Here is a 21,333-nt window from a genome sequence, read left to right as displayed (position 1 = left end):
AAAGAAGTTTCTGAGAATGCTTCTGTTTACTTAGGTGCAGTTATCCCGTTTCCAACGAAATCCTCAGAGAGGTCCAAATATCCACTTGCAGATTTTACAAAAAGTGTGTTTCAAACCTGCTCCATTTAAAGGAATGTTCAGCTCTGTGAGTTAAACTCAATCATCACAAAGTATGTTCTGAGAATGCTTCCCCCTAGTTTTATATGAAGCTATTCCCTTTACTATCATAGGCCTCAAAGAGGTGCAGTTATCCACTTGCAGTTTCTACAAAAAGAGTGTTTCAAACCTGAACTATCAAAGAAAGTTTCAACACTGTGAGTTGAATGCAAACATCACGAAGAAAGTTCGGAGAATGCTTCTGTTCAGTTCTGTGCGGTTTATGCCGTTTCCAACGAAATCCTCAGAGAGGTGCAAGTATCCACTTGCAGTTTCTACAAAAAGAGTGTTTCAAACCTGAACTATCAAAGAAAGGTTCAACACTGTGAGTTGAATGCAAACATCAGGAAGAAAGTTCTGACAATGCTTCTGTTTAGTTCTGTGCGGTTTATCCCGTTTCCAACGAAATACTCAGAGAGGTCCAAATATCCACTTGCAGATTCTACAACTAGTGTGTTTCGAAACGGCTCCCTCCAAAGGAATGTTCAGCTCTGTGAGTTACACTCAGTCGTCACAAAGAGTTTTCTGAGAATGCTACTGTCTAGTTTGTATATGAAGTTATTTCCTTTACTACCATAGGCCTCAAAGCGGTCCATATCTCCTCTTACAGATTCTACAAAAAGAGAGTTTGCAAACTGCTCTGTCAAAGGGAATGTTCAACTCTGTGACTTGAATGCAATCATCCCAAAGTAGTTTCTGAGAATGCTTCTATCTAGCTTCTACGGGAAGATATTTCCTTTTCCACCACAGGCTTCCAAGCCCTCCAAATGTCCACTCGCAGATTCTAGAAAAAGAGTGTTTCAAAGCTTCTCTCTCCAAAGGAAAGTTCAACTCCGTGAGTGGAATGCAAACATGACAAAGAAGTTTCTGAGAATGCTTCTGTTTAGCTTTTCTGGGAAGATTATCCCGTTTCCAACGAAATCTTCAAAGAGGTCCAAATATCCACTTGCAGATTCCACAGAAAGAGTGTTAGGAAACTGCTGTTAGAAACGGAACCTTCAGCTCTGTGAGTTGAATGCAATCATCACAAAGAAGTTTCTGACAATGATTCTCTCTAGCTTTGAGGTGACGATAATTTGTTTTCCACCTCAGGCCAGAGAGCTCTCCAAATGTCCACTTGCAGACACTACGAAAAGAATGTTTCAGAACTGCTCCATGAAAAGCAATGTGAAACTCTGTGAGTTGAACACAAAGATCACAAAGAAGTTTCAGAGAATGCTTCTGTTTAGTTTTTATGTGAAGATATTCCCGTTTGCAAAGAAATCTTCACAGAGGTCCACATATCCACTTGCAGATTCCACAAAAAGAGAGTTTCAAAACTGCTCTATCCATAGGAGTGTTCAACTCTGGGAGTTGAATGCGTTCATCACAGCGAAGATTCGGAGAAGGCTTCTGTCTAGATTTTATGTGAAGATATACCCATTTCAAACGAAGGCCACAGAGTGGTCCAAATATCCACTTGCAGATCCTACAAAAAGAGTGTTTCAAACCTGAACTATCAACGGAAGTTTCAACTCTGGGATTTGAATGCAAACATCACAAAGAAGTTTCTGAGAATGCTTCTGTTTACTTAGGTGCAGTTATCCCGTTTCCAACGAAATCCTCAGAGAGGTCCAAATATCCACTTGCAGATTTTACAAAAAGTGTGTTTCAAACCTGCTCCATTTAAAGGAATGTTCAGCTCTGTGAGTTAAACTCAATCATCACAAAGTATGTTCTGAGAATGCTTCCCCCTAGTTTTATATGAAGCTATTCCCTTTACTATCATAGGCCTCAAAGAGGTGCAGTTATCCACTTGCAGTTTCTACAAAAAGAGTGTTTCAAACCTGAACTATCAAAGAAAGGTTCAACACTGTGAGTTGAATGCAAACATCACGAAGAAAGTTCGGAGAATGCTTCTGTTCAGTTCTGTGCGGTTTATGCCGTTTCCAACGAAATCCTCAGAGAGGTGCAAGTATCCACTTGCAGTTTCTACAAAAAGAGTGTTTCAAACCTGAACTATCAAAGAAAGGTTCAACACTGTGAGTTGAATGCAAACATCAGGAAGAAAGTTCTGACAATGCTTCTGTTTAGTTCTGTGCGGTTTATCCCGTTTCCAACGAAATACTCAGAGAGGTCCAAATATCCACTTGCAGATTCTACAACTAGTGTGTTTCGAAACGGCTCCCTCCAAAGGAATGTTCAGCTCTGTGAGTTACACTCAGTCGTCACAAAGAGTTTTCTGAGAATGCTACTGTCTAGTTTGTATATGAAGTTATTTCCTTTACTACCATAGGCCTCAAAGCGGTCCATATCTCCTCTTACAGATTCTACAAAAAGAGAGTTTGCAAACTGCTCTGTCAAAGGGAATGTTCAACTCTGTGACTTGAATGCAATCATCCCAAAGTAGTTTCTGAGAATGCTTCTATCTAGCTTCTACGGGAAGATATTTCCTTTTCCACCACAGGCCTCCAAGCCCTCCAAATGTCCACTCGCAGATTCTAGAAAAAGAGTGTTTCAAAGCTTCTCTCTCCAAAGGAAAGTTCAACTCCGTGAGTGGAATGCAAACATGACAAAGAAGTTTCTGAGAATGCTTCTGTTTAGCTTTTCTGGGAAGATTATCCCGTTTCCAACGAAATCTTCAAAGAGGTCCAAATATCCACTTGCAGATTCCACAGAAAGAGTGTTTGGAAACTGCTGTTAGAAACGGAACCTTCAGCTCTGTGAGTTGAATGCAATCATCACAAAGAAGTTTCTGACAATGATTCTCTCTAGCTTTGAGGTGACGATAATTTGTTTTCCACCTCAGGCCAGAGAGCTCTCCAAATGTCCACTTGCAGACACTACGAAAAGAATGTTTCAGAACTGCTCCATGAAAAGCAATGTGAAACTCTGTGAGTTGAACACAAAGATCACAAAGAAGTTTCAGAGAATGCTTCTGTTTAGTTTTTATGTGAAGATATTCCCGTTTGCAAAGAAATCTTCACAGAGGTCCACATATCCACTTGCAGATTCCACAAAAAGAGAGTTTCAAAACTGCTCTATCCATAGGAGTGTTCAACTCTGGGAGTTGAATGCGTTCATCACAGCGAAGATTCGGAGAAGGCTTCTGTCTAGATTTTATGTGAAGATATACCCATTTCAAACGAAGGCCACAGAGTGGTCCAAATATCCACTTGCAGATCCTACAAAAAGAGTGTTTCAAACCTGAACTATCAACGGAAGTTTCAACTCTGGGATTTGAATGCAAACATCACAAAGAAGTTTCTGAGAATGCTTCTGTTTACTTAGGTGCAGTTATCCCGTTTCCAACGAAATCCTCAGAGAGGTCCAAATATCCACTTGCAGATTTTACAAAAAGTGTGTTTCAAACCTGCTCCATTTAAAGGAATGTTCAGCTCTGTGAGTTAAACTCAATCATCACAAAGTATGTTCTGAGAATGCTTCCCCCTAGTTTTATATGAAGCTATTCCCTTTACTATCATAGGCCTCAAAGAGGTGCAGTTATCCACTTGCAGTTTCTACAAAAAAAGTGTTTCAAACCTGAACTATCAAAGAAAGTTTCAACACTGTGAGTTGAATGCAAACATCACGAAGAAAGTTCGGAGAATGCTTCTGTTCAGTTCTGTGCGGTTTATGCCGTTTCCAACGAAATCCTCAGAGAGGTGCAAGTATCCACTTGCAGTTTCTACAAAAAGAGTGTTTCAAACCTGAACTATCAAAGAAAGGTTCAACACTGTGAGTTGAATGCAAACATCAGGAAGAAAGTTCTGAGAATGCTTCTGTTTAGTTCTGTGCGGTTTATCCCGTTTCCAACGAAATACTCAGAGAGGTCCAAATATCCACTTGCAGATTCTACAACTAGTGTGTTTCGAAACGGCTCCCTCCAAAGGAATGTTCAGCTCTGTGAGTTACACTCAGTCGTCACAAAGAGTTTTCTGAGAATGCTACTGTCTAGTTTGTATATGAAGTTATTTCCTTTACTACCATAGGCCTCAAAGCGGTCCATATCTCCTCTTACAGATTCTACAAAAAGAGAGTTTGCAAACTGCTCTGTCAAAGGGAATGTTCAACTCTGTGACTTGAATGCAATCATCCCAAAGTAGTTTCTGAGAATGCTTCTATCTAGCTTCTACGGGAAGATATTTCCTTTTCCACCACAGGCTTCCAAGCCCTCCAAATGTCCACTCGCAGATTCTAGAAAAAGAGTGTTTCAAAGCTTCTCTCTCCAAAGGAAAGTTCAACTCCGTGAGTGGAATGCAAACATGACAAAGAAGTTTCTGAGAATGCTTCTGTTTAGCTTTTCTGGGAAGATTATCCCGTTTCCAACGAAATCTTCAAAGAGGTCCAAATATCCACTTGCAGATTCCACAGAAAGAGTGTTAGGAAACTGCTGTTAGAAACGGAACCTTCAGCTCTGTGAGTTGAATGCAATCATCACAAAGAAGTTTCTGACAATGATTCTCTCTAGCTTTGAGGTGACGATAATTTGTTTTCCACCTCAGGCCAGAGAGCTCTCCAAATGTCCACTTGCAGACACTACGAAAAGAATGTTTCAGAACTGCTCCATGAAAAGCAATGTGAAACTCTGTGAGTTGAACACAAAGATCACAAAGAAGTTTCAGAGAATGCTTCTGTTTAGTTTTTATGTGAAGATATTCCCGTTTGCAAAGAAATCTTCACAGAGGTCCACATATCCACTTGCAGATTCCACAAAAAGAGAGTTTCAAAACTGCTCTATCCATAGGAGTGTTCAACTCTGGGAGTTGAATGCGTTCATCACAGCGAAGATTCGGAGAAGGCTTCTGTCTAGATTTTATGTGAAGATATACCCATTTCAAACGAAGGCCACAGAGTGGTCCAAATATCCACTTGCAGATCCTACAAAAAGAGTGTTTCAAACCTGAACTATCAACGGAAGTTTCAACTCTGGGATTTGAATGCAAACATCACAAAGAAGTTTCTGAGAATGCTTCTGTTTACTTAGGTGCAGTTATCCCGTTTCCAACGAAATCCTCAGAGAGGTCCAAATATCCACTTGCAGATTTTACAAAAAGTGTGTTTCAAACCTGCTCCATTTAAAGGAATGTTCAGCTCTGTGAGTTAAACTCAATCATCACAAAGTATGTTCTGAGAATGCTTCCCCCTAGTTTTATATGAAGCTATTCCCTTTACTATCATAGGCCTCAAAGAGGTGCAGTTATCCACTTGCAGTTTCTACAAAAAGAGTGTTTCAAACCTGAACTATCAAAGAAAGGTTCAACACTGTGAGTTGAATGCAAACATCACGAAGAAAGTTCGGAGAATGCTTCTGTTCAGTTCTGTGCGGTTTATGCCGTTTCCAACGAAATCCTCAGAGAGGTGCAAGTATCCACTTGCAGTTTCTACAAAAAGAGTGTTTCAAACCTGAACTATCAAAGAAAGGTTCAACACTGTGAGTTGAATGCAAACATCAGGAAGAAAGTTCTGACAATGCTTCTGTTTAGTTCTGTGCGGTTTATCCCGTTTCCAACGAAATACTCAGAGAGGTCCAAATATCCACTTGCAGATTCTACAACTAGTGTGTTTCGAAACGGCTCCCTCCAAAGGAATGTTCAGCTCTGTGAGTTACACTCAGTCGTCACAAAGAGTTTTCTGAGAATGCTACTGTCTAGTTTGTATATGAAGTTATTTCCTTTACTACCATAGGCCTCAAAGCGGTCCATATCTCCTCTTACAGATTCTACAAAAAGAGAGTTTGCAAACTGCTCTGTCAAAGGGAATGTTCAACTCTGTGACTTGAATGCAATCATCCCAAAGTAGTTTCTGAGAATGCTTCTATCTAGCTTCTACGGGAAGATATTTCCTTTTCCACCACAGGCCTCCAAGCCCTCCAAATGTCCACTCGCAGATTCTAGAAAAAGAGTGTTTCAAAGCTTCTCTCTCCAAAGGAAAGTTCAACTCCGTGAGTGGAATGCAAACATGACAAAGAAGTTTCTGAGAATGCTTCTGTTTAGCTTTTCTGGGAAGATTATCCCGTTTCCAACGAAATCTTCAAAGAGGTCCAAATATCCACTTGCAGATTCCACAGAAAGAGTGTTTGGAAACTGCTGTTAGAAACGGAACCTTCAGCTCTGTGAGTTGAATGCAATCATCACAAAGAAGTTTCTGACAATGATTCTCTCTAGCTTTGAGGTGACGATAATTTGTTTTCCACCTCAGGCCAGAGAGCTCTCCAAATGTCCACTTGCAGACACTACGAAAAGAATGTTTCAGAACTGCTCCATGAAAAGCAATGTGAAACTCTGTGAGTTGAACACAAAGATCACAAAGAAGTTTCAGAGAATGCTTCTGTTTAGTTTTTATGTGAAGATATTCCCGTTTGCAAAGAAATCTTCACAGAGGTCCACATATCCACTTGCAGATTCCACAAAAAGAGAGTTTCAAAACTGCTCTATCCATAGGAGTGTTCAACTCTGGGAGTTGAATGCGTTCATCACAGCGAAGATTCGGAGAAGGCTTCTGTCTAGATTTTATGTGAAGATATACCCATTTCAAACGAAGGCCACAGAGTGGTCCAAATATCCACTTGCAGATCCTACAAAAAGAGTGTTTCAAACCTGAACTATCAACGGAAGTTTCAAATCTGGGATTTGAATGCAAACATCACAAAGAAGTTTCTGAGAATGCTTCTGTTTACTTAGGTGCAGTTATCCCGTTTCCAACGAAATCCTCAGAGAGGTCCAAATATCCACTTGCAGATTTTACAAAAAGTGTGTTTCAAACCTGCTCCATTTAAAGGAATGTTCAGCTCTGTGAGTTAAACTCAATCATCACAAAGTATGTTCTGAGAATGCTTCCCCCTAGTTTTATATGAAGCTATTCCCTTTACTATCATAGGCCTCAAAGAGGTGCAGTTATCCACTTGCAGTTTCTACAAAAAGAGTGTTTCAAACCTGAACTATCAAAGAAAGTTTCAACGCTGTGAGTTGAATGCAAACATCACGAAGAAAGTTCGGAGAATGCTTCTGTTCAGTTCTGTGCGGTTTATGCCGTTTCCAACGAAATCCTCAGAGAGGTGCAAGTATCCACTTGCAGTTTCTACAAAAAGAGTGTTTCAAACCTGAACTATCAAAGAAAGGTTCAACACTGTGAGTTGAATGCAAACATCAGGAAGAAAGTTCTGACAATGCTTCTGTTTAGTTCTGTGCGGTTTATCCCGTTTCCAACGAAATACTCAGAGAGGTCCAAATATCCACTTGCAGATTCTACAACTAGTGTGTTTCGAAACGGCTCCCTCCAAAGGAATGTTCAGCTCTGTGAGTTACACTCAGTCGTCACAAAGAGTTTTCTGAGAATGCTACTGTCTAGTTTGTATATGAAGTTATTTCCTTTACTACCATAGGCCTCAAAGCGGTCCATATCTCCTCTTACAGATTCTACAAAAAGAGAGTTTGCAAACTGCTCTGTCAAAGGGAATGTTCAACTCTGTGACTTGAATGCAATCATCCCAAAGTAGTTTCTGAGAATGCTTCTATCTAGCTTCTACGGGAAGATATTTCCTTTTCCACCACAGGCCTCCAAGCCCTCCAAATGTCCACTCGCAGATTCTAGAAAAAGAGTGTTTCAAAGCTTCTCTCTCCAAAGGAAAGTTCAACTCCGTGAGTGGAATGCAAACATGACAAAGAAGTTTCTGAGAATGCTTCTGTTTAGCTTTTCTGGGAAGATTATCCCGTTTCCAACGAAATCTTCAAAGAGGTCCAAATATCCACTTGCAGATTCCACAGAAAGAGTGTTTGGAAACTGCTGTTAGAAACGGAACCTTCAGCTCTGTGAGTTGAATGCAATCATCACAAAGAAGTTTCTGACAATGATTCTCTCTAGCTTTGAGGTGACGATAATTTGTTTTCCACCTCAGGCCAGAGAGCTCTCCAAATGTCCACTTGCAGACACTACGAAAAGAATGTTTCAGAACTGCTCCATGAAAAGCAATGTGAAACTCTGTGAGTTGAACACAAAGATCACAAAGAAGTTTCAGAGAATGCTTCTGTTTAGTTTTTATGTGAAGATATTCCCGTTTGCAAAGAAATCTTCACAGAGGTCCACATATCCACTTGCAGATTCCACAAAAAGAGAGTTTCAAAACTGCTCTATCCATAGGAGTGTTCAACTCTGGGAGTTGAATGCGTTCATCACAGCGAAGATTCGGAGAAGGCTTCTGTCTAGATTTTATGTGAAGATATACCCATTTCAAACGAAGGCCACAGAGTGGTCCAAATATCCACTTGCAGATCCTACAAAAAGAGTGTTTCAAACCTGAACTATCAACGGAAGTTTCAACTCTGGGATTTGAATGCAAACATCACAAAGAAGTTTCTGAGAATGCTTCTGTTTACTTAGGTGCAGTTATCCCGTTTCCAACGAAATCCTCAGAGAGGTCCAAATATCCACTTGCAGATTTTACAAAAAGTGTGTTTCAAACCTGCTCCATTTAAAGGAATGTTCAGCTCTGTGAGTTAAACTCAATCATCACAAAGTATGTTCTGAGAATGCTTCCCCCTAGTTTTATATGAAGCTATTCCCTTTACTATCATAGGCCTCAAAGAGGTGCAGTTATCCACTTGCAGTTTCTACAAAAAGAGTGTTTCAAACCTGAACTATCAAAGAAAGTTTCAACACTGTGAGTTGAATGCAAACATCACGAAGAAAGTTCGGAGAATGCTTCTGTTCAGTTCTGTGCGGTTTATGCCGTTTCCAACGAAATCCTCAGAGAGGTGCAAGTATCCACTTGCAGTTTCTACAAAAAGAGTGTTTCAAACCTGAACTATCAAAGAAAGGTTCAACACTGTGAGTTGAATGCAAACATCAGGAAGAAAGTTCTGACAATGCTTCTGTTTAGTTCTGTGCGGTTTATCCCGTTTCCAACGAAATACTCAGAGAGGTCCAAATATCCACTTGCAGATTCTACAACTAGTGTGTTTCGAAACGGCTCCCTCCAAAGGAATGTTCAGCTCTGTGAGTTACACTCAGTCGTCACAAAGAGTTTTCTGAGAATGCTACTGTCTAGTTTGTATATGAAGTTATTTCCTTTACTACCATAGGCCTCAAAGCGGTCCATATCTCCTCTTACAGATTCTACAAAAAGAGAGTTTGCAAACTGCTCTGTCAAAGGGAATGTTCAACTCTGTGACTTGAATGCAATCATCCCAAAGTAGTTTCTGAGAATGCTTCTATCTAGCTTCTACGGGAAGATATTTCCTTTTCCACCACAGGCTTCCAAGCCCTCCAAATGTCCACTCGCAGATTCTAGAAAAAGAGTGTTTCAAAGCTTCTCTCTCCAAAGGAAAGTTCAACTCCGTGAGTGGAATGCAAACATGACAAAGAAGTTTCTGAGAATGCTTCTGTTTAGCTTTTCTGGGAAGATTATCCCGTTTCCAACGAAATCTTCAAAGAGGTCCAAATATCCACTTGCAGATTCCACAGAAAGAGTGTTAGGAAACTGCTGTTAGAAACGGAACCTTCAGCTCTGTGAGTTGAATGCAATCATCACAAAGAAGTTTCTGACAATGATTCTCTCTAGCTTTGAGGTGACGATAATTTGTTTTCCACCTCAGGCCAGAGAGCTCTCCAAATGTCCACTTGCAGACACTACGAAAAGAATGTTTCAGAACTGCTCCATGAAAAGCAATGTGAAACTCTGTGAGTTGAACACAAAGATCACAAAGAAGTTTCAGAGAATGCTTCTGTTTAGTTTTTATGTGAAGATATTCCCGTTTGCAAAGAAATCTTCACAGAGGTCCACATATCCACTTGCAGATTCCACAAAAAGAGAGTTTCAAAACTGCTCTATCCATAGGAGTGTTCAACTCTGGGAGTTGAATGCGTTCATCACAGCGAAGATTCGGAGAAGGCTTCTGTCTAGATTTTATGTGAAGATATACCCATTTCAAACGAAGGCCACAGAGTGGTCCAAATATCCACTTGCAGATCCTACAAAAAGAGTGTTTCAAACCTGAACTATCAACGGAAGTTTCAACTCTGGGATTTGAATGCAAACATCACAAAGAAGTTTCTGAGAATGCTTCTGTTTACTTAGGTGCAGTTATCCCGTTTCCAACGAAATCCTCAGAGAGGTCCAAATATCCACTTGCAGATTTTACAAAAAGTGTGTTTCAAACCTGCTCCATTTAAAGGAATGTTCAGCTCTGTGAGTTAAACTCAATCATCACAAAGTATGTTCTGAGAATGCTTCCCCCTAGTTTTATATGAAGCTATTCCCTTTACTATCATAGGCCTCAAAGAGGTGCAGTTATCCACTTGCAGTTTCTACAAAAAGAGTGTTTCAAACCTGAACTATCAAAGAAAGGTTCAACACTGTGAGTTGAATGCAAACATCACGAAGAAAGTTCGGAGAATGCTTCTGTTCAGTTCTGTGCGGTTTATGCCGTTTCCAACGAAATCCTCAGAGAGGTGCAAGTATCCACTTGCAGTTTCTACAAAAAGAGTGTTTCAAACCTGAACTATCAAAGAAAGGTTCAACACTGTGAGTTGAATGCAAACATCAGGAAGAAAGTTCTGACAATGCTTCTGTTTAGTTCTGTGCGGTTTATCCCGTTTCCAACGAAATACTCAGAGAGGTCCAAATATCCACTTGCAGATTCTACAACTAGTGTGTTTCGAAACGGCTCCCTCCAAAGGAATGTTCAGCTCTGTGAGTTACACTCAGTCGTCACAAAGAGTTTTCTGAGAATGCTACTGTCTAGTTTGTATATGAAGTTATTTCCTTTACTACCATAGGCCTCAAAGCGGTCCATATCTCCTCTTACAGATTCTACAAAAAGAGAGTTTGCAAACTGCTCTGTCAAAGGGAATGTTCAACTCTGTGACTTGAATGCAATCATCCCAAAGTAGTTTCTGAGAATGCTTCTATCTAGCTTCTACGGGAAGATATTTCCTTTTCCACCACAGGCCTCCAAGCCCTCCAAATGTCCACTCGCAGATTCTAGAAAAAGAGTGTTTCAAAGCTTCTCTCTCCAAAGGAAAGTTCAACTCCGTGAGTGGAATGCAAACATGACAAAGAAGTTTCTGAGAATGCTTCTGTTTAGCTTTTCTGGGAAGATTATCCCGTTTCCAACGAAATCTTCAAAGAGGTCCAAATATCCACTTGCAGATTCCACAGAAAGAGTGTTTGGAAACTGCTGTTAGAAACGGAACCTTCAGCTCTGTGAGTTGAATGCAATCATCACAAAGAAGTTTCTGACAATGATTCTCTCTAGCTTTGAGGTGACGATAATTTGTTTTCCACCTCAGGCCAGAGAGCTCTCCAAATGTCCACTTGCAGACACTACGAAAAGAATGTTTCAGAACTGCTCCATGAAAAGCAATGTGAAACTCTGTGAGTTGAACACAAAGATCACAAAGAAGTTTCAGAGAATGCTTCTGTTTAGTTTTTATGTGAAGATATTCCCGTTTGCAAAGAAATCTTCACAGAGGTCCACATATCCACTTGCAGATTCCACAAAAAGAGAGTTTCAAAACTGCTCTATCCATAGGAGTGTTCAACTCTGGGAGTTGAATGCGTTCATCACAGCGAAGATTCGGAGAAGGCTTCTGTCTAGATTTTATGTGAAGATATACCCATTTCAAACGAAGGCCACAGAGTGGTCCAAATATCCACTTGCAGATCCTACAAAAAGAGTGTTTCAAACCTGAACTATCAACGGAAGTTTCAACTCTGGGATTTGAATGCAAACATCACAAAGAAGTTTCTGAGAATGCTTCTGTTTACTTAGGTGCAGTTATCCCGTTTCCAACGAAATCCTCAGAGAGGTCCAAATATCCACTTGCAGACTTTACAAAAAGTGTGTTTCAAACCTGCTCCATTTAAAGGAATGTTCAGCTCTGTCAGTTAAACTCAATCATCACAAAGTATGTTCTGAGAATGCTTCCCCCTAGTTTTATATGAAGCTATTCCCTTTACTATCATAGGCCTCAAAGAGGTGCAGTTATCCACTTGCAGTTTCTACAAAAAGAGTGTTTCAAACCTGAACTATCAAAGAAAGGTTCAACACTGTGAGTTGAATGCAAACATCACGAAGAAAGTTCGGAGAATGCTTCTGTTCAGTTCTGTGCGGTTTATGCCGTTTCCAACGAAATCCTCAGAGAGGTGCAAGTATCCACTTGCAGTTTCTACAAAAAGAGTGTTTCAAACCTGAACTATCAAAGAAAGGTTCAACACTGTGAGTTGAATGCAAACATCAGGAAGAAAGTTCTGAGAATGCTTCTGTTTAGTTCTGTGCGGTTTATCCCGTTTCCAACGAAATCCTCAGAGAGGTGCAAGTATCCACTTGCAGTTTCTACATCTAGTGTGTTTCGAAACGGCTCCCTGCAAAGGAATGTTCAGCTCTGTGAGTTACACTCAGTCGTCACAAAGAGTTTTCTGAGAATGCTACTGTCTAGTTTGTATATGAAGTTTTTTCCTTTACTACCATAGGCCTCAAAGCGGTCCATATCTCCTCTTACAGATTCTACAAAAAGAGAGTTTCCAAACTGCTCTGTCAAAGGGAATGTTCAACTCTGTGACTTGAATGCAATCATCCCAAAGTAGTTTCTGAGAATGCTTCTATCTAGCTTCTACGGGAAGATATTTAATTTTCCACCACAGGCCTCCAAGCCCTCCAAATGTCCACTCGCAGATTGTAGAAAAAGAGTGTGTCAAAGCTTCTCTCTCCAAAGGAAAGTTCAACTCCGTGAGTGGAATGCAAACATGACAAAGAAGTTTCTGAGAATGCTTCTGTTTAGCTTTTCTGGGAAGATTATCCCGTTTCCAACGAAATCTTCAAAGAGGTCCAAATATCCACTTGCAGATTCCACAGAAAGAGTGTTTGGAAAGTGCTGTTAGAAACGGAACCTTCAGCTCTGTGAGTTGAATGCAATCATCACAAAGAAGTTTCTGACAATGCTTCTCTCTAGATTTGAGGTGACGATAATTCGTTTTCCACCACAGCCCTAAGAGCTCTCCAAATGTCCACTTGCAGACACTACGAAAAGAATGTTTCAGAACTGCTCTATGGAAAGCAATGTGAAACTCTGTGAGTTGAACACAAAGATCACAAAGAAGTTTCAGAAAATGCTTCTGTTTAGTTTTTATGTGAAGATATTCCCGTTTGCAAAGAAATCTTCACAGAGGTCCACATATCCACTTGCAGATTCCACAAAAAGAGAGTTTCAAAACTGCTCTATCCATAGGAGTGTTCAACTCTGGGAGTTGAATGAGTTCATCACAGCGAAGATTCGGAGAAGGCTTCTGTCTAGATTTTATGTGAAGATATACCCATTTCAAACGAAGGCCACAGAGTGGTCCAAATATCCACTTGCAGATCCTACAAAAAGAGTGTTTCAAACCTGAACTATCAACGGAAGTTTCAACTCTGGGATTTGAATGCAAACATCACAAAGAAGTTTCTGAGAATGCTTCTGTTTACTTAGGTGCAGTTATCCCGTTTCCAACGAAATCCTCAGAGAGGTCCAAATATCCACTTGCAGATTCTACAAAAAGTGTGTTTCAAACCTGCTCCATCCAAAGGAATGTTCAGCTCTGTGAGTTAAACTCAATCATCACAAAGTATTTTCTGAGAATGCTTCCCTCTAGTTTTTATATGAAGCTATTCCCTTTACTATCATAGGCCTCAAAGAGGTGCAGTTATCCACTTGCAGTTTCTACAAAAAGAGTGTTTCAAACCTGAACTATCAAAGAAAGGTTCAACACTGTGAGTTGAATGCAAACATCATGAAGAAAGTTCGGAGAATGCTTCTGTTCAGTTCTGTGAGGTTTATGCCGTTTCCAACGAAATCCTCAGAGAGGTGCAAGTATCCACTTGCAGTTTCTACAAAAAGAGTGTTTCAAACCTGAACTGTCAAAGAAAGGTTCAACACTGTGAGTTGAATGCAAACGTCAGGAAGAAAGTTCTGAGAATGCTTCTGTTTAGTTCTGTGCGGTTTATCCCGTTTCCAACGAAATCCTCAGAGAGGTCGAAATATCCACTTGCAGATTCTACAACTAGTGTGTTTCGAAACGGCTCCCTCCAAAGGAATGTTCAGCTCTGTGAGTTACACTCAGTCGTCACAAAGAGTTTTCTGAGAATGCTACTGTCTAGTTTGTATATGAAGTTATTTCCTTTACTACCATAGGCCTCAAAGCGGTCCATATCTCCTCTTACAGATTCTACAAAAAGAGAGTTTCCAAACTGCTCTGTCAAAGGGAATGTTCAACTCTGTGACTTGAATGCAATCATCCCAAAGTAGTTTCTGAGAATGCTTCTATCTAGCTTCTACGGGAAGATATTTCCTTTTCCACCACAGGCCTCCAAGCCCTCCAAATGTCCACTCGCAGATTCTAGAAAAAGAGTGTTTCAAAGCTTCTCTCTCCAAAGGAAAGTTCAACTCCGTGAGTGGAATGCAAACATGACAAAGAAGTTTCTGAGAATGCTTCTGTTTAGCTTTTCTGGGAAGATTATCCCGTTTCCAACGAAATCTTCAAAGAGGTCCAAATATCCACTTGCAGATTCCACGGAAAGAGTGTTTGGAAAGTGCTGTTAGAAACGGAACCTTCAGCTCTGTGAGTTGAATGCAATCATCACAAAGAAGTTTCTGACAATGATTCTCTCTAGCTTTGAGGTGACGATAATTTGTTTTCCACCACAGGCCTGAGAGCTCTCCAAATGTCCACTTGCAGACACTACGAAAAGAGTGTTTCAGAACTGCTCTATGAAAAGCAATGTGAAACTCTGTGAGTTGAACACAAAGATCACAAAGAAATTTCAGAGAATCCTTCTGTTTAGGTTTTATGTGAAGATATTCCCGTTTGCAAAGAAATCTTCACAGAGGTCCACATATCCACTTGCAGATTCCACAAAAAGAGAGTTTCAAAACTGCTCTATCGATAGGAGTGTTCAACTCTGGGAGTGGAATGCGTTCATCACAGCGAAGATTCGGAGAAGGCTTCTGTCTAGATTTTATGTGAAGATATACCCATTTCAAACGAAGGCCACAGAGTGTTCCAAATATCCACTTGCAGATCCTACAAAAAGAGTGTTTCAAACCTGAACTATCAACGGAAGGTTCAACTCTGGGATTTGAATGCAAACATCACAAAGAAGTTTCTGAGAATGCTTCTGTTTACTTAGGTGCAGTTATCCCGTTTCCAAAAAAATCCTCAGAGAGGTCCAAATATCCACTTGCAGATTCTACAAAAAGTGTGTTTCAAACCTCCTCCATCCAAAGGAATGTTCAGCTCTGTGAGTTAAACTCAATCATCACAAAGTATTTTCTGAGAATGCTTCCCTCTAGTTTTTATATGAAGCTATTCCCTTTACTATCATAGGCCTCAAAGAGGTGCAGTTATCCACTTGCAGTTTCTACAAAAAGAGTGTTTCAAACCTGAACTATCAAAGAAAGGTTCAACACTGTGAGTTGAATGCAAACATCACGAAGAAAGTTCGGAGAATGCTTCTGTTCAGTTCTGTGCGGTTTATGCCGTTTCCAACGAAATCCTCAGAGAGGTGCAAGTATCCACTTGCAGTTTCTACAAAAAGAGTGTTTCAAACCTGAACTATCAAAGAAAGGTTCAACACTGTGAGTTGAATGCAAACATCAGGAAGAAAGTTCTGAGAATGCTTCTGTTTAGTTCTGTGCGGTTTATCCCGTTTCCAACGAAATCCTCAGAGAGGTCCAAATATCCACTTGCAGATTCCACAACTAGTGTGTTTCGAAACAGCTCCCTCCAAAGGAATGTTCAGCTCTGTGTGTTACACTCAGTCGTCAAAAAGAGTTTTCTGAGAATGCTACTGTCTAGTTTGTATATGAAGTTATTTCCTTTACTACCATAGGCCTCAAAGCGGTCCATATCTCCTCTTACAGATTCTACAAAAAGAGAGTTTCCAAACTGCTCTGTCAAAGGGAATGTTCAACTCTGTGACTTGAATGCAATCATCCCAAAGTAGTTTCTCAGAATGCTTCTATCTAGCTTCTACGGGAAGATATTTCCTTTTCCACCACAGGCCTCCAAGCCCTCCAAATGTCCACTCGCAGATTCTAGAAAAAGAGTGTTTCAAAGCTTCTCTCTCCAAAGGAAAGTTCAACTCCGTGAGTGGAATGCAAACATGACAAAGAAGTTTCTGAGAATGCTTCTGTTTAGCTTTTCTGGGAAGATTATCCCGTTTCCAACGAAATCTTCAAAGAGGTCCAAATATCCACTTGCAGATTCCACAGAAAGAGTGTTTGGAAACTGCTGTTAGAAAGGGAACCTTCAGCTCTGTGAGTTGAATGCAATCATCACAAAGAAGTTTCTGACAATGATTCTCTCTAGCTTTGAGGTGACGATAATTTGTTTTCCACCACAGGCCTGAGAGCTCTCCAAATGTCCACTTGCAGACACTACGAAAAGAATGTTTCAGAACTGCTCTATGAAAAGCAATGTGAAACTCTGTGAGTTGAACACAAAGATCACAAAGAAGTTTCAGAGAATGCTTCTGTTTAGTTTTTATGTGAAGATATTCCCGTTTGCAAAGAAATCTTCACAGAGGTCCACATATCCACTTGCAGATTCCACAAAAAGAGAGTTTCAAAACTGCTCTATCGATAGGAGTGTTCAACTCTGGGAGTGGAATGCGTTCATCACAGCGAAGATTCGGAGAAGGCTTCTGTCTAGATTTTATGTGAAGATATACCCATTTCAAACGAAGGCCACAGAGTGTTCCAAATATCCACTTGCAGATCCTACAAAAAGAGTGTTTCAAACCTGAACTATCAACGGAAGGTTCAACTCTGGGATTTGAATGCAAACATCACAAAGAAGTTTCTGAGAATGCTTCTGTTTACTTAGGTGCAGTTATCCCGTTTCCAAAGAAATCCTCAGAGAGGTCCAAATATCCACTTGCAGATTCTACAAAAAGTGTGTTTCAAACCTCCTCCATCCAAGGGAATGTTCAGCTCTGTGAGTTAAACTCAATCATCACAAAGTATTTTCTGAGAATGCTTCCCTCTAGTTTTTATATGAAGCTATTCCCTTTACTATCATAGGCCTCAAAGAGGTGCAGTTATCCACTTGCAGTTTCTACAAAAAGAGTGTTTCAAACCTGAACTATCAAAGAAAGGTTCAACACTGTGAGTTGAATGCAAACATCACGAAGAAAGTTCGGAGAATGCTTCTGTTCAGTTCTGTGAGGTTTATGCCGTTTCCAACGAAATCCTCAGAGAGGTGCAAGTATCCACTTGCAGTTTCTACAAAAAGAGTGTTTCAAACCTGAACTGTCAAAGAAAGGTTCAACACTGTGAGTTGAATGCAAACATCAGGAAGAAAGTTCTGAGAATGCTTCTGTTTAGTTCTGTGCGGTTTATCCCGTTTCCAACGAAATCCTCAGAGAGGTCCAAATATCCACTTGCAGATTCCACCACTCGTGTGTTTCGAAACGGCTCCCTCCAAAGGAATGTTCAGCTCTGTGAGTTACACTCAGTCGTCACAAAGAGTTTTCTGAGAATGCTACTGTCTAGTTTGTATATGAAGTTATTTCCTTTACTACCATAGGCCTCAAAGCGGTCCATATCTCCTCTTACAGATTCTACAAAAAGAGAGTTTCCAAACTGCTCTGTCAAAGGGAATGTTCAACACTGTGACTTGTATGCAATCATCACAAAGTAGTTTCTCAGAATGGTTCTATCTAGTTTCTACGGGAAGATATTTCCTTTTCCACCACAGGCCTCCAAGCCCTCCAAATGTCCACTCGCAGATTCTAGAAAAAGAGTGTTTCAAAGCTTCTCTCTCCAAAGGAAAGTTCAACTCCGTGAGTGGAATGCAAACATGACAAAGAAGTTTCTGAGAATGCTTCTGTTTAGCTTTTCTGGGAAGATTATCCCGTTTCCAACGAAATCTTCAAAGAGGTCCAAATATCCACTTGCAGATTCCACAGAAAGAGTGTTTGGAAACTGCTGTTAGAAAGGGAACCTTCAGCTCTGTGAGTCGAATGCAATCATCACAAAGAAGTTTCTGACAATGCTTCTCTCTAGCTTTTAGGTGATGATAATTTGTTTTCCAGCACAGGCCTTAGAGCTCTCCAAATGTCCACTTGCAGACACTACAAAAAGAATGTTTCAGAACGGCTCTATGAAAAGCAATGTGAAACTCTGTGAGTTGAACACAAAGATCAAAAAGAAGTTTCAGAGAATGCTTCTGTTTAGTTTTTATGTGAAGATATTACCGTTTGCAAAGAAATCTTCACAGAGGTCCACATATCCACTTGCAGATTCCAGAAAAAGAGAGTTTCAAAACTGCTCTATCCATAGGAGTGTTCAACTCTGTGAGTTGAATGCGTTCGTCACAGTGAAGTTTCTGAGAAGGCTTCTGTCTAGGTTTTATGTGAAGATATACCCGTTTCAAACGAAGGCCACAGAGTGGTCCAAATATCCACTTGCAGATCCTACAAAAAGAGTGTTTCAAATCTGAACTATCAAAGAAAGGTTCAACTCTGGGATTTGAATGCAAACATCACAAAGAAATTTCTGAGAATGCTTCTGTTTAGTTAGGTGCAGTTATCCCGTTTCTAATGAAATCCTCATAGAGGTCCAAATATCCACTTGCAGATTCTACAAAAAGTGTGTTTCCAACCTCCTCCATCCAAAGGAATGTTCAGCTCTGTGAGTTACACTCAGTCGTCACAAAGAGTTTTCTGAGAATGCTACTGTCTAGTTTGTATATGAAGTTATTTCCTTTACTACCATAGGCCTCAAAGCGGTCCATATCTCCACTTGCAGATTCTACAAAAAGAGAGTTTCCAAACTGCTCTGTCAAAGGGAATGTTCAACTCTGTGACTTGAATGCAATCATCCCAAAGTAGTTTCTCAGAATGCTTCTATCTAGTTTCTACGGGAAGATATTTCCTTTTCCAACACAGGCCTCCAAGCACTCCAAATGTCCACTCGCAGATTCTAGAAAAAGAGTGTTTCAAAGCTTCTCTCTCCAAAGGAAAGTTCAATTCCGTGAGTGGAATGCAAACATGACAAAGAAGTTTCTGAGAATGCTTCTGTTTAGCTTTTCTGGGAAGATTATCCCGTTTCCAACGAAATCTTCAACGAGGTCCAAATATCCACTTGCAGATTGCACAGAAAGAGTGTTTGGAAACTGCTGTTAGAAACGGAACCTTCAGCTCTGTGAGTTGAATGCAATCATCACAAAGAAGTTTCTGACAATGCTTCTCTCTAGCTTTTAGGTGACGGCAATTCGTTTTCCACCACAGCCCTGAGTGCTCTCCAAATGTCCACTTGCAGACACTACGGAAAGAATGTTTCAGAACTGCTCTATGAAAAGCAAAGTGAAACCCTGTGAGTTGAACACAAAGATCACAGAGAAGTTTCAGAGAATGCTTCTGTTTAGTTTTTATGTGAAGATATACCCATTTGCGAAGAAGTCTTCACATTGGTCCTATCCACTTGCAGATTCCACAAAAAGAGAGTTTCAAAACTGCTCCATCCATAGGAGAGTTCAACTCTGTGAGTTGAATGCATTCATCACAGCGAAGTTTCTGAGAAGGCTTCTGTCTAGATTTTCTGTGAAGATATACCCGTTTCAAACGAAGGCCACAGAGTGGTCCAAATATCCACTTGCAGATCCTACAAAAAGAGTTTTTCAGACCTGAACTATCAACGGAATATTCAAATCTGGGATTTGAATGCAAACATCACAAAGAGGTTTCTGAGAATGCTTCTGATTAGTTAGGTGCAGTTATCCAGTTTCCAACGAAATCCTCAGAGAGGTCCAAATATCCACTTGCAGATTTTACAAAAAGTGTGTTTCAATCCTGCTCCATACAAACGAATGTTCAGCTCTGTGAGTTAAACTCAATCATCACAAAGTATTTTCTTAGAATGCTTCCCTCTAATTTTTATATGAAGCTATTCCCTTTACTATCATAGGCCTCAAAGAGGTGCAGTTATCCACTTGCAGTTTCTACAAAAAGAGTGTTTCAAACCTGAACTATCAAAGAAAGGTTCAACACTGTGAGTTGAATGCAAACATCACGAAGAAAGTTCGGAGAATGCTTCTGTTCAGTTCTGTGCGGTTTATCCCGTTTCCAACGAAATCCTCAGAGAGGTGCAAGTATCCACTTGCAGTTTCTACAAAAAGAGTGTTTCAAACCTGAACTATCAAAGAAAGGTTCAACACTGTGAGTTGAATGCAAACATCACGAAGAAAGTTCTGAGAATGCTTCTGTTGAGTTCTGTGCGGTTTATCCCGTTTCCAACGAAATCCTCAGAGAAGTCCAAATATCCACTTGCAGATTCTACAAAAAGTGCGTTTCGAAACTGCTCCCTCCAAAGGAATGTTCAGCTCTGTGAGTTGAACTCAATCGTCACAAACTGTTTCCTGAGAATGCTACTGTCTAGTTTTTATGTGCAGTTATTTCCTCTACTGTCATAGGCCTCAAGGTGGTCCAAATCTCCACTTGCAGATTCTAACAAGAGTGTGTTTCCAAACGGCTCTATCAAGGGGAATTTTCAACTCTGTGACTTGGATGCAATCCTCACAAAGTAATTTGTGGGAATGTTTCCATCTAGCTTTTATGAGAAGAGATTTCCTTTTCCACCACAGGCCTAGAAGCCCTCCAAATGTCCACTTGCAGATTGTAGAAAGTGAGTGTTTCAAAGCTATTCTGTCAAAAGGAAAGTACAACCCTGTGAGTTGAATGTAAACGTCACCAAGAAGTTTCTGGGAAGGCTTCCATTTATCTTTCATGGGAAGATTATCCCTTTTCCATCGAAATCTTCAAAGAGGTCCAAATATCCGCTTGCAGATTCCACCGAAAGTGTGTTTCCAAACTGCTGTATCAAAAGGAATCTTCAAATCCGTGGGTTGAATGCAATCATCACAAATAAGTTTCTGACAATGCTTCTCTCTAGTTTTTATGTGAAGATATTTCCTTTTCCACCACAGGCCTGAAAGCGCTCCAAATGTCCACTTGTAGACACTACAAAAAGAATGTTTGAAAACTGCTCTATGAAAAGCAATGTGAAACTCTGGGAGTTGAACACAAGCCTCACAAAGAAGTTTCTGAGAATGCTTCTGTTTACTTTTTATGTGAAGATATTCCCGTTTCCAAAGAAACCTTCACAGAGTTTCACCTATCCATTTTCAGATTCTACAAAAAGAGAGTTTCAAAACTGCTCTAT

Source organism: Pan troglodytes, chromosome 1 (assembly GCF_028858775.2).
Source record: "Pan troglodytes isolate AG18354 chromosome 1, NHGRI_mPanTro3-v2.0_pri, whole genome shotgun sequence".
Taxonomy (NCBI): domain Eukaryota; kingdom Metazoa; phylum Chordata; class Mammalia; order Primates; family Hominidae; genus Pan; species Pan troglodytes.
Note: the sequence above shows the minus strand (reverse complement) of the source record.